At 51.3% G+C, this 13,562-nt stretch overlaps 1 protein-coding gene across 3 annotated transcripts in view; it reads right to left on the bottom strand.

Annotated features, from left to right (window-relative positions):
• The window catches only part of PACSIN1 (protein kinase C and casein kinase substrate in neurons 1), a 67,080-nt gene extending 57,061 nt beyond the window's left edge, over positions 1 to 10,019 (bottom strand). Inside the window, exons 1-2 of one of the 3 annotated variants that reach the window (XM_061146474.1) lie at positions 9,927 to 10,019; positions 9,701 to 9,799 (exon numbers count right to left, since the gene is read on the bottom strand). The gene's annotated coding sequence lies outside the window, so the exon portion shown is untranslated. Of the gene's footprint in view, positions 1 to 8,207; positions 8,245 to 9,174; positions 9,350 to 9,700; positions 9,800 to 9,926 lie in introns of those variants that run through there. The other 2 variants (XM_061146477.1, XM_061146475.1) reach the window with 2 other exon arrangements.
• Positions 10,020 to 13,562: the final 3,543 nt, after the last annotated feature.

Below are 13,562 nucleotides of genomic sequence, written 5' to 3'. Positions count from 1 at the left end.
TTGCTCCCACTCCAGGGTTCCCTACAGGACCGGAGATGGACTCAGCTGGAAGCACCTTTCCCTGGCTCCTTCCCGACCCCATCAGATGCTCTTTCTCTCTCTCCCTCCTTCCTATGCGCATGCCTGCAGGAAACCACGGTCCAGGAATCTCCATCTTAGGTACAGCTTCAAGGGACTCTGACCTAAGACAGGAAGAATGTTATAAACTCCGAAAGGGCCACATGCAAGTACAGGGTTGTTTTGCTTTCCAGAAAATGCTAGAAGGAGACGAGCTGACAGGCAGGGTATCTAAGTGGCAGAGGAGGTCTGCTCCTTGGGCAGAGTCGTGCTGCCCTGCTCTCAGGGAACTCAAAGACAGATAGGGGAGACAGCCCAGAAACAACGAGACGAATATGAGGGATGTCTGAGTGCTAAGAAGGAAAACAGAGAAGATTGGCAGTAGAGAAGGACAGGGGCTGTCTTAGATGTGGTGCTCTGGGAAGGCCTCTCTGAGGAGGTGATGTGGGCAGAGATGTGAACGTCATGAGACATGTGGACCTCTGCGGCCAGGCATGGGGAAGGGCAGTGCAAAGGCCCTGAGGCAGGAGGATATCTGATATGCCCGGGAAATGGCCAGGAGCCCAGCGAAGAGGGGAAGGCATGAGATGAGGTCAGCAGGACCTGACAGCCAAATCACACAGGGCCTTGTAAACAGGACTTTTTACAGGACTTGAGATTTTATTCCAAGTAAGAGGGAGCCATTAAAGTTTTGAGCAGAGGAGGAAGATGATCTCATTTAGGTTTTAAAAGGATACCGTTGGCTGCTGGGGCAAGGGGGACGCGGGGAGACCAGGGAGAGACTGCTGCAGTAATCCGGGAGAGCGATGGAGGGGCTCAGAGATGGGGCAGCAGTGTAGGTGGTGAGAAGTCGTGGGACTCTGGGGATCTTGATGACAGAGCCTGGTGGAGGGGTCAGAAGATGAACTCAACTACCAAGTTACAGAGGGGACTGAGGAACATGTTAAGCTACACCATAGGGATGCAATCCACAAAATCCACACGGCAGGAAATCCTACAAGACAAATAACCCGGATTCTCCAACAGATAAATTGCCAAGGACAAAGAAAAAGATGGAGGGGGGAAGTATGGGTTAAAAGAGACTAAGACTTATCAATCAGTCACAATGTGTGTGGATCTTATTTGGATCTTGAGTCAAATTAGATGTGAAAAAAAAAAAGACATCTGTGACAACCAAGAATGTGAATGCTGAGTGGACATTTGATGATATAAAGAAAGTGATTTCTTCATAAGTGTGATGATGGTATTATGATTATGTTAGGAAAAATCCTGATCTTCTAGAGACACATCTTGATATATCTGTGATGAAACCATGCCTGGGATTTGCTTGAATTATTATGGGGGAGAGGGGTATAGAACTGAAACATGAGTTTGGCCATGAGTTGACAGCATTTGAAGCTGAATGCTAGGGACAATAATGGTTCATTATACTATTTTACTCTTGTAAATGCTTATATTTTTCCATGATAAAAAGTTTAAAAAGAAAAGGGAGGAAAATAAAGTCCAAGGGGAGGCACTGAATGGCATAAGGCCCCTCCATACGTGTCAGACCTGAACCTCAGCGGGGGCGTCCCAAAGCCCAGCCCTTGGCCCTGCCCCACTTCGGCTGCCTTTCTGCTCTGGAGGTCAGTCAAGGCTGGACCCAGGCAGGCAAGAGATAGAATGTGTGGCCCAGAGAAAGCCCAGGTGGGACAGAGTCGGGCTGGGGAGGCTGGGCCCTGCCAGACCCTGCAAGGAGCAGAGAGAGCACTGGGCTACCTGTCCCAGCCAGTCCCGTGAGGCCGGTCATCTAAACAGTCCAGCAGCTGGATCGCCTATCAGTCTCACCTCCTGCTTCTTCGTCTGGGTTCCTGAACTGATTTCCTCCCCTGCCCCTGTGCCCACCTCTCTGCATCTCCCATCCTTTCCTTCCAGTTCTGCTTCTACAGAAGACCACCCACAATCACCCCCAGCCTTTGGGAGCACACCTGCGAAGGACTCTCTTCACTGGGAGGAAGGGTCATCTCCTCTGCTTCCAGACCGCACAGACGTGAATCCTGCCTCCGCCACTCACTTGCCAGTGTGACCTCAGGCAAGTCACTTGACCTCAGTTTCCACATCTGTAAAATGGGATAACCTCATAATGTTACTGAGAAGACTAAATGAGTTGATAAATGGGATAAATAGAACAGCGCCTGGCCTATGTCAGAGGATCTTGGACCCCCTCAGGACCCCTGGCACTGCTGTCCAGGGCCTGCCTCACTTCTCTGTGCCCTCTTGACACCACAGTTACCTCCTCTCCCATCCCAGCAGGTTTCTTTTTTTTTAATTTCCGTTTTTTATTTATTTCTGTCACACTGCATAGCATGCCGGATCTTAGTTCCCCAACCAGGGATCAAACCTGTGCCCTTGCAATGAGTGGAAGCACATACTCTCAACCATTGGACAACCAGTGAAGTGCCTAGCAGGTTTTGTCCACCCCAGGATTGGGAGGAGGAAGGAGAGGAGACAAGAAACTCATGAAGAGACCAGTTAGAAACCAGTCACACGTGAAAGCAACCTAGATGTCCATTGACAGATGAGTGGGTAAAGAAGTTGTGATACATACATACAATGGAATATTACTCAGCTATAAAAAGGAATGCATTTGAGTCAATTCTAATGAGGTGGATGAACCTAGAGCCTATTACACGGTAAGTCAGAAAGAGAAAAAAAATGTTGTATATTAACACATATATATGGAATCTAGAAAGCTGATACTGAAGAACCTATTTGCCGGGCAGCAATAGAGGCGCAGACAGAGAGAACAGGCCTGTGGACACAGTGGGGGAAGGAGAGGGTGGGACAAATGGAGAGAGGAGCATGGAAACATATACATTACCACATGGAAAACAGACAGCAGTGAGACTATGCTGCATGACCAGGGAACTCAAACCGGTGCTTATAACAACCTAGAGGGGCGGGAAGAGGTGGGCAGTGGAAGGGAGGGTCAAGAGAGAGGGGACACATGTGTGCCTATGGTGATTCTTGTTGATGTATGGCAGAAACCAACACAACGTTGTAAAGCAATTATCTTTCAATTAAAAATAAATAAATAAATAAAAAACAAAGCCAGTTACAAATAAAAACTCTTCAAGCCAAAAGTAAGATGGCATCGAATCTGCATTGGAGGGGAGTGTAATTTAAATGCTCATTTTTTTGAGACTTCTAAGAACAACCCCAGGTATCATGAAGTGGAGTTTATGTTTTGTAAACTATGTTTTGTACGAGTAATGACAATTGTGGTATAAATGCAAAGAGCATAGGGTGCTAAAAAGCAAACATTGCCTCTCCTGCCTGGCACTTGACCTCCCAGTACTTGCCCAAGAGATAAACCATCAGATGTGCAGCTTTGGGGACATTTTTATACAAATGTGCACACAAGATAAATATGTATATTTTTATTTATTTTTGGCTGAGCTGCATGGCTTTTGGGATCATCTAAAGGTGCCCCCCCAGCAGTGGAAGTGATGAGTCCTAACCACTGGACCATCAGCAAAGTCCCCATATGCATTTTTTGAATGGATCATACTACCCACGTTGTTCCACAAAGTCATTTGGTTTGACTTGCCAGTACAGTCTGGCCATCTTTCCACCCTAATATTAAGCTCTGCCCAGTTCTCTTCTCTGGTTTTCAGCACCTAAAACAGTGCCCGGCACACAGAAGACATTCAGTGCACATTCACTGACCAAATGAAAGAACGAACAGCTACCTAAAATCACAGCATCTCATCAGGTCCTAATTATGTCATCAGCCCTCCTGATGGACATTTAGCTTTGCCACATGGACCTTTCCACCCAGCTCTGCATGCCTAGAGGGCACCTATAGGAGGAGCCCTGGGGCATGGAACCGCCCCATTAAAACCTCACGCGTGTATTCTATTGTACAAACAGTTTCCTGAATCACAGTATATTTCAACAACAGTTTCTGAAACAATAGCAAGCTCTCAGCAAGTACTTGCTACTATTATTTGTAAACATACAAATATTTCCATATTTCCTAATTTATACCTTCTCCTTCCTAGAGCTGTTTATTTGCACTTCTTTTCTTTTTTAACTTGCTGCGGTGGGCCTTAGATGTGCCACGTGAGATCTTTCATTGCGGTGCTCGGACCCTCTCGTGGCATGTGGGCTCAGGAGTTACAGCATGTGTGTTCAGCTGCCCTGCTGCATGGAGGGTCTTAGTTCCCTGACCAGTTCCCGGCACTGCAAGACGGATTCCTCACCACGGGGCCACCAGGAAAGTCTCTCTCTTCTTATTTTAATGTAAAAAATTCTAGAACCACGTGTATTTGAAAGAATAAATGCTGGCTTTCAAAAAAAAACGTGCAGCTATTGCCAAAACAGGTCGAGCCAACCTCAGCTGATGGGAGAGTTCCAGCTTCCCACACCCTCTGCCACCTAAGAGCTTTCTTATGATGAAGACTTTTATTTCTCAAATGGATTATTCTTCTTTAGCGACTCCACCTTTGATCATCAAAGCTCCTGAATAAATAATAGGATGGATCATTTTATTTCTAACAGCATGAGGGACCAAAACTCACAAATGGAGAATTACTTTCTAGACAGCGAACAGAAACAAATGCAAAAATTTTTTCAATGGACATCTTAATTTTTTCAAACTGTCAACTTCAAACAAGTGTCCCTCAATACAAAACAAGAGAAAACTAGGAGCCCTAAGCGCCCTCCCCGCCTCTCTCCCCTCCTCTCTACCCACACCTCAGCCCAGTCCAGGGGACCCAGATTTAACAAATGAAAATACAGGACACTGAGTTAAATCTGACGTTCAGACAAACAACATACAAAATTTTTAGTACAAGTATGTCCTATGCAATATTTGGGACATACATATACCAAAAAACAAACCAACCAAAGCCTACCAATGTGCTGTTTCATCTGAAAGTCAGATTTAACTGGGCGTCCTAGGGTTTATCTGGCAAGCAGACCATCGACCCCACCCAGTGTCTAAAGATCAAGTGATTTTTAAACAGGAGCCAAGACCCTCTTTGTCCTCCCAGTCTTTGGTCAACCTGCTACCCCAAGCTCGAGGTCTGAAGGCATGCACCCCACCCTCACAGAAATGCTCCCCACCCAGAGACGCCCCACCAGCTTCCCTGGGATTAGAGTCTCTGTCCCCTCAAAGCATCTGGGGTCACATTCCTGATGTTCTTCTCCCTTCAGCCCGTCTCCCATCTGCCCACCCATGCTTTCTGTTGACTGGCAGTCCCTTCGGGATGGTGCCTGCTTCGGAGCCGCCTGCCCAAAGGCACGTCCTGGGCCATACCCAGTGTCAGAGGGACGCAGAGGTCCTCAGGCCCAGCTATTCCACTGCACCTCTGATGGGCCCCTCCAGCTCCAGAGCGCCCGAGCAGTGGCGGGGGGCTCTCTGCTGGGCCTGCACCAGAGCTCCACTTTTAAGTCTATTTTTCATTCATTTATTGTGGCTGTGCCACACAGCATGCAGGATCCATCTTAGTTCCCGGACCAGGGATCGAACCTGTGCCCCCTGCAGTGGATGCTGGGAGTCCCAACCACTGGACCACCGGGGAATTCCCAGGGTTCCGCTTCTCCCTCCACTCGCCCTGCTCCCCTCCCCTGCTGTGCACAGGCCGATTGTTCCCCGCCTGCCCCACCAGACCCGTCCCTACCTCCCCGCCCCGGTCCACAGACCCCTGATCGGAAACCAGCCACTAAGTGTCCACAGTGGCTCGGTCTGGGGCTGGCTAATTTTTTTTTTTTTTTAATTTGGGCTTTCCAGTACATTCTAGATTTTTCCACACAGGTACATATTACTTCAGCAATACAATAATAAAAATAATAAAAGTTTTTTTTTTCTTTAAGAAAAGTGTAAAACCAACCCAGCAGCCCTCCTCCTCTCTGACCTGCCCACTCCCCCCCCCGACTCCCTCCCACCTGCTTCCCCAGGGAGGACTGCCCCCGAATCAGCGAACTCCCACCCCAAATGCCTCCCCAGTCCTGCCAGACCCACAGGTGGTTTCACTTCTCCACCGAAGGCTTTCCACCACCAGCTTTCCACCATCAGCTCGTCCTTGCTGGGGGGGGGTTATATGCAAATTCTGGAGGGGTTCTTAGCGCTGGTTGGGAGGAGGAGGTTAAGTCCTGAGATTGGAGAGAAAGTGTAAGAGGGGAACCAGCATTTGCTAACTCCGCTGGGGTCCTCTGCGCTGGGGGCCAAGGGAACAGGACACAGACCCTGCCTCCGAGGGCTCCACAGCTGGTGGGGTGGGGGCAATGGAAAGTCAGAGAGGACACTGTGTGAGGTGAAGTGGGCCAGGTGTGGGGAGGAGGAATTTGTGGAAGCGTCTGGAAGAAGGAAAAGTCTCAGCAGATCCCTGAGGGTGAGAAGGAGCGGGTAGGGAGGAGGGAGGGGAGCCCGGCTCGAGGCAGGGGATCTGTCTTTGCAAAGGCCTGCAGGTGAGAGGAGGGTGGTTTATTTGAGGAACTGAAAGCAGTTCAGAGCAGCTGGAGGGCAGAGGAGGCGGTGGGGAGGGAGAGGAAGCCCAGGTTTGGGGAGGGCAGCGGGGCCACGTGAGGGAGACTGCGGTCTGTCCTCAAAGAAATGGGGAGCCGCCGAAGGACGCAGAGCAGGGGAGGGACAGACTCGGGTGGGCATCCTATAAAGATCTCCACCTGCCACACAGCAGGAGCTCAAGTTTTCATCCTGAGCCTCTGAAACCATCACAGTCCCACCTAATCAAGCACACACTATCTGCCACGTGGGGACTTTAGCCACGGAGTACCTAAAACCTGTGTCTCCATGGAGACGAGCCCCCAGGCCCGAGGCTCCCAGCCCTCCTGCTCTAGCGTGAAGGAATACGCTACCTTAGGGAATAATGGACTCTGGAGCCTCGGTTCAAATCTGAGCTCCTCCGGTTTCAAACCGTGTAACCTTGGACAGATGACCTCTCGGTGCCTCAGTCTCCTCATGTGTAAAATGGGGATAATAATGGTATCCAATTGGGCTGAAGTGAAGATTGAGTGACTCAATACTGAAAAAGTGGCTGCCTCCTGGCTCCTGGCAGATGCTGCGCACTGTTGGTTTCTACTGTTTTTCCTGCAGCCCTCCCCTGGGCCAACCACGTGCAGGCACTAACCAAACCATCCTCCATATCCTCCCCCAGCTCTGAAGCATCACACCCTTCCTTTCTCCTTCGCTGGGGGTGGGACAGAGCCAGACGGGATTTAGGACAGCCCACTGACCTGGGCCTGGGGCCTTGCCCCAGCTCCCTCGAGTGCAGTCGACAGAACACTGGACCTGGAGCCAGGAACTGTGTCCCGGGCTGAGCTCTGCCACTGACCCTCAGACTCTTCCTCTGTGAGATGAGGACAAGGACATCTTACTGCTGTCTTATCAGCAGGGCTGTCAAAGGAGCAATGAGGGCTGGAGATGCCCTGAGAATGTCTATGTCACAGGCACGGCCTTGTGGCTGGGCCAGAACTCTTGCTGGCAGCCTCCTCTTCTGGCCGACACTGGCTCCTCCACGTAAGATCTGTTCAGAGCTCACTGTGAGGACCCCGGAGGCTGAGGATGGCCTGCCTCAGGGCTTCCCAGATGCCCTGATGCTGACCGGGACCCTGCTAAGGGCTGGGGCAGAGAGAGAGCGCCTGGTGTGGGCTCAGCACCCTGGGAGGCAAGTACCAACCCAAAGGCCTGAGGCAAGTCAGACCTTCACCAGGGCCTTCCAGCAAGCCTGGACCAGCCAGGGACTCAAGCCTGGGGCCCAAAAGACCCCCTAGAGCCATTAGGACCCCAGTGTCTATCTCTAAATGCCATAGCTGCTCATCACCTCTAGACCAAGGAAGGGCCGGAATGGGAGAGTCTGTTTTCAGTAGCTCTTTGGTCCTGGGGCATGGGAGGAGAGCCCAAGATGGGTCTCACCCCCCTCCTTCAGGGTGCCAGCTATTTCTCAGAGTTCAAGTGGATTCATTCACTCATTCCACGAACATGTACTTGGTGCCAGACCCGGGTCAGGTGCAGGGGCGATGACAGATGAATCATACAGACTCCTGTGCTAAAGCACTTCCAGTCTATGGGCCACGGGCAAGGCATTACCAACCAAGGCACAAGGAGGCTAGGCTGGAGAAGGCAGGGCAGGCGGCATGGATCTCACCTGGGGTAGCAGGGAGGCTCGTCAGTGGCTTATGGACCTGTGATGGGAAGGCCGGGAGGGTGAGGGATAGAACCTTCAAAACCATTGACAGACAGTTCCGTTTGCACCCCCGCCAGGCCAGAGCCAGGACAACGTGAGTTATTTATGGTTGTGCCCAGAGAAAAGCGGCCACATGTGTCACTGCACGTGGGGTGCAGAGCTGGGCAGTAGAGGGTGGGGGGCCGCTGGGGCTTGATGCTGGGTCCGGGCAAGCTCTGTGGTTTGCCACTGTGTCCCTCACACCCTGATGACCTTTTAAGCTTTTCAAGGCCTCCCAAGAGAAAACTAAGGAGGAGAGAGAATTCAAACGGGCAGCAAGTGGCCTGGGGGGGTGGGGAAGGGAGCAGGGCCAGACAGACCTTGGCCTCTGCGGTCTGTGCCGGCCATTTATCCTCACCTTCTCTCCCTCTCCCCCCTCCCATCTCAGCAGTGGGGGAAAAGGGCAGACAAGCCAGAAGGAAATATTTTTCTCTGTAAACCAGACAGGACCTAGGGTGGGCATCAGCTGCTGGATTTCTCCCCAGCCCACTCTGGACCACAAACAGCCTATGCACCAAGCCGGCACCAGCCTACCCACCCTGTTGGGACCGGAACAAGCCAGGCCAGAGCCTCGGATGGGACCCGGGGCCTGGGTCCCACCTTCCCAAGGCACCTATTTCCTGCGTTTCCTCCCCAACCCCCCGGGTCCCGGGGTGAAGGCCTCCGCCAGGTCTGTCTCCCAGGGGGCCCAGCTCAGGGACATCCTGACACTGCCCCGGTGATGCTCAAGAACCCCGGCGCTTGCAAAGCACCCGCAGTCGCGCGCTCACCTCTCTGCAGGTAGCTCTCCGATCCTCCCCCCTGTCCGCCTCTGCGCCCGCCGCCAGCACGCACCCCTAGACTGGAGCGCTCCCTCCCTACCCCCGTATCCAAGGGCCAGACCCCCTACCTGGGGGCAGGCGCGCCCGGCACCATCGGCGGCGCCGCGGGGCCAAGCGGGCGTCTGGGGGACCCGGCCTCAAGCCCGGTCGACTTCCCGGGGGGCAAAAGAGGCTGCGCCACCGCGTCCCTCCGGACCTCGCCCGGGGCTGCGGGAAGGAGGAAGGTCAGAGCCGAGGAGGAGGGGAGGCGGCGGGCGGAGGCGCGCAGATGGGCGCAGATTAGCGAGGCATTTTTAGCGAGCCAATGGCGGCGCGGCGCCGGGCGGAGCGCTGGCTGCGCAGGTGGAGACGCCGCGCTGCTGAGGCGGCAGCTGCCGGCTTAGGAGGTGCGGGGGGGCGGGCAGCACCCCCAGCGCCCTGCTGCTCCTCCCAGGGGGTGCTCCGTGGCGCCCGGCCGAGGGGCTCTGTCTGCGGCAGGCGGGCGCCGAGAGGGCGCGGAGAGCGTCTCCCGCGCGCCCCCCCGCCCCGGCCCCCGGCGGGAGCCCCGTGAACCCCGGGGTGTCGCTCCCCTCCCCCTCTCCGCCCTTTTCTCACTTTTTTAGGACGTTCCTCCCGCCGCGTTTGTTTCTGGCCTCGCGGAATCCTGCGTCTTCTGGCACATGCGGGGGCGTGTGCGGTGGGCAGGTCTGGAGTCTGTGTGCGTATGGGGGAGTAGTCTCTGGAGTGAGGACCCCTCCTGTCCCAGCACCGCACCCATAACCCCCGCACCCCGCACCAGCTTCTCCCAGAAATGCCCAAACTGGCCCCATGGGGAAGTTACCCAGGCCACCTCCTGGGGGCTGTCTGAGCGACTCGTTGGGACCCCCGATGCATTCTTCCTGTCTTAAACCCTGCACGCTTCCGGGAACCTAGACGCGGCGAGGGGCGCTGGGGCAGCTCTCTTCACTGCAGACTTGTAAGCAGCCGTCTTGGAGTTATAAGGAGGGTTTATTCAACACCTATCTACTGAGAACCTGCTTCATGCAGGGCAGTGAGGAGCGGCTGGACTGCAGCAGAGTGCAAAACAGACCAAACTGGGGTGGGGATAAATTGGGAGACTGGGATTGACATAGCACACTACTATACATAAAATAGAGAGCTAATAAACACCCCCTGCATAGCACAGGGAAGTCTACTCAATACTCTCTAATGCCCTGTACGGGAATAGAGTATGTGTGTATATGTAATGGGGATATGTATTTGTACAACTGATTCACTTTGCTGTACATCAGAAACTAACACCACTGTAAATCAGCTATACTCCAATAAAAATTAATTTAAAATAATTTATTGCTAAAAAAAAAAGCTAACCATAAAAAAAAACACACACACAAATAGACAAAATCTCTGCCCTAAGTTACTCATGTTGTGAGGGACAACAGATGTTAAACATAATAAATAGTATATAAAGTATGCTTTAGGGACTTCCTTGGTCATCCAGTGGTTAAGAATCTGACTTCCAATGCAGTGGATGGGGGTTCAATCCCTGGTTGGGGAACTAAGATCCACTTGCCAAGGGGCAACTCAGTCTGCATGCTGCAACTAGAGAAGCCAGTGCCACAACTAAGACTCAATGTAGCCAAATAAATAAATATTTAAGATAAAATAAAATAAATTCCTTTAAAAATAAAGTGATATGCACAAAGTAGAAAAATAAAGCTTGAGAAAGGGAAAGAAAGTGAGGGAGGTCAGGGTGAGAATAGGCCCCAGCCATTTGTGGGGAGCAGGCATAAGTGAATTTGATGGTAAGCCCCTCAGGTAAGCATGCAGACTCTGGTTTGCCGCAGACCTCACCACTCCCTGATGTTGGCAACTGAACGCGTCACACATTTGTATTTCCTGCCCTCCCTCACCTTTCCCCCTCACCAGAGGCACTGAAATCCATGACCCCAGTGACCCAGGGGAACGCCCAAGTGCAGCTCCTGTTCCTTCAGAAAGAATTCTCTGACCAGTTATCACACATAAGGTGTTAGAGCCTAAAGGAACTCAACACCTGGTTGGAAGTCCAGTTGACGGTACCTACCCCAAGGATGAACAGGACAGCCAGGTGAGTGGACAATGTTCCAGAGAAGGTCAGATGGCTCTGGGTTAAAGGAATCCAGGAAGCTTCCTGGAGGAGGCAGCATTCCAAGGAGGTGCTGAACGACAGCTGAAATTCTGAACAACAGCTGGAACAATCAGATGGGGCAGGAGCCAAGGAAGGATTACTAGGAGAGGCTCACAAAACCAGAGGACTTTTGGCAGATGTCTGGAGCTGGGGTCCTGAAACATTCCTGGACACCGTCCATGCCAGGGGTATGAGCTGACAAAGTACCCCTCCCATCTCCACCCTAGCAGTTCCTGGTCCCCAGCTGCCCTCACCTCAACCTGGAATTTTCTCTTGCTACAGGAGGAGGCGTGATGAGCATATAAGGGGAAAATACACTTTCCTCAATCGCTTGTTTGCTGGGTAAAGATGGGCATGTCACTTAACCTGTGTTTCAACCTCCTCATCTTAATAGCTGTGTGACAAGTTACTTAACTGGTTGATTGCTTGGTTCCTTCATTTAGAAAATGCAACAATGACAGTTCTTACGTCAAGGGTTGTGTATTACACAAGACAATTCAGGTGAACTGCTTGGCGTGTTAGTACTTAGTTAATTTTATTTTCTTTATTATAATTACACTTGTCTCACTGGTCGAATTGGAATTAAATATTGGAATTGGATATTCGATATCCAGTTGGAATTGGAATTCGATAAAGAAGGTGAAGCATCTCGCATAAGCGCCTAGAACCAAACAGTTGTGTAATAATTGGTGTCTCTTATATTGTCTTTAACTACATGCACCCTCAAATCTCTCCCTTTTGGTCTCCTCCAGAGCTATGAAATTCCTGTTAGACAGAACTTTCATAATGTGAGAGGCTAATTCCCCAAGAGGGTCTTAAAGTGCAACCAGGATGGAAAGCTTAGAACATCTGCCCCCTCCCCTACTGTACACGTGTCATCAGGGGATCTGGTGTAGATGGAGCCCAGAGGGGTGAGTTTTGGAAAGGCAGTGAAGTCCGGAGCATGGAACACTCAATGTCCCTTGGCAGCTGGGCATTTGGTGGAGGGTGGCAAGAGTGGAAGGGGCACTGGTATTCAGGAGAGGTGTGCTCAGAGACGCTGGAGGGTCACAGAAGCTGAACCAGCTTGGAGCAGTCATGGGGAGGGTCATGGAGGGGGAGACCGGATCAGGCAGATTATGGGGGGTGGGGAGATATTGTGGAGAGGCGATGACAGAGCAGATGAGCTGGGCTTACTCCATTTGAAGTTAAAAGTATGCATTAAATGAAGACCTTAGCAGCATTAAATGAAGATCTTAGCAGCCCCAAGCCCTGAAAAAAATGAGTGGAAAACACACACACACATATACACACACATGCATGAATGCACACACACTACATCCCTTGCTCACGTGTAATCAAAAATAAAATGTTATTTTGGAAACTGACACAGAACTTCCATGCTTCCTAAAATTAAAGTAGGTTCCTTCTAGATCTTCTGATTGCAAAACTTAGGTTCATCAAAGTTAAACTAACCCCCTCCCCGTCTTCCTCTCTTATTGTTTTGTGCCCCATCCAGAGACTAAGACTTTCTCTCATTTTCATAGTTCTTTTCAGTTTTATTTTTCTTTTTCTGTTTTGGTCCTGCTGTAAGACTTGCAGGATCTTAGTTTCCTGACAAGGGCTCTCAACAATGAGAGCCCAGAGTCATAACCACTGGACCACCAGGGAATTCCCTCTTTTCACTTTTCAGAGTGTTTTTTTCTAAAGAGCTTTTCTCTGATCTTCCCCAAAACTTGCTATTTTCAGTCTCATTAAGTTCTGATCCATCTGGGATTCCATGGGACCGTCATTTCCCACCCAGAGCCCCAAACCATCCCTCAGAGGCTTCCTCTGCTAGACTCTTCATTTGGAGCAAGGAGGCAGGCATGGTGCACTGCAGAGGTGTTTTGCAAGCAAAACAGAAAGGACACGTAGACAGGAAGGCTGACCAGCCCTGAACATGAATGTGGAAATCCATGCATGAGCAAACTGGTGGTTACTAACACATGTTTAGCCTGGAAAAGATGGAGGGAAGTGGGGAGGATTTGAATTCCCTTTCGTTCCGTCCGTTATGGAAGGCTTCCAGGAGGAGGTGATGTTCTGAGGAGTTTCTCTGTTCTCACCACATCTCTGGTTAGAAAGGAAGGGCAGAAAGTGTGTCCCAGTTTTGGCAGAGCAGGACTCTGAAGCCCAGAGAGGAAACATGACTTGTTCAAGGTCACACAGCACATCAGTGACAGAGCTGGGCTAAAAACAGGTCTGACTTCTGGTCAGGTGCTGTGGTCACCAGATTCCTCTACCTGCCCTGCAGATCTGCATGGAGGTGGGTCCCATGGATCTGGGAAAGTG

Source organism: Dama dama, chromosome 7 (genome assembly GCF_033118175.1).
Source record: "Dama dama isolate Ldn47 chromosome 7, ASM3311817v1, whole genome shotgun sequence".
Classification (NCBI taxonomy): Eukaryota; Metazoa; Chordata; class Mammalia; order Artiodactyla; family Cervidae; genus Dama; species Dama dama.
This window is presented reverse-complemented; position numbering and strand designations above follow the sequence as displayed.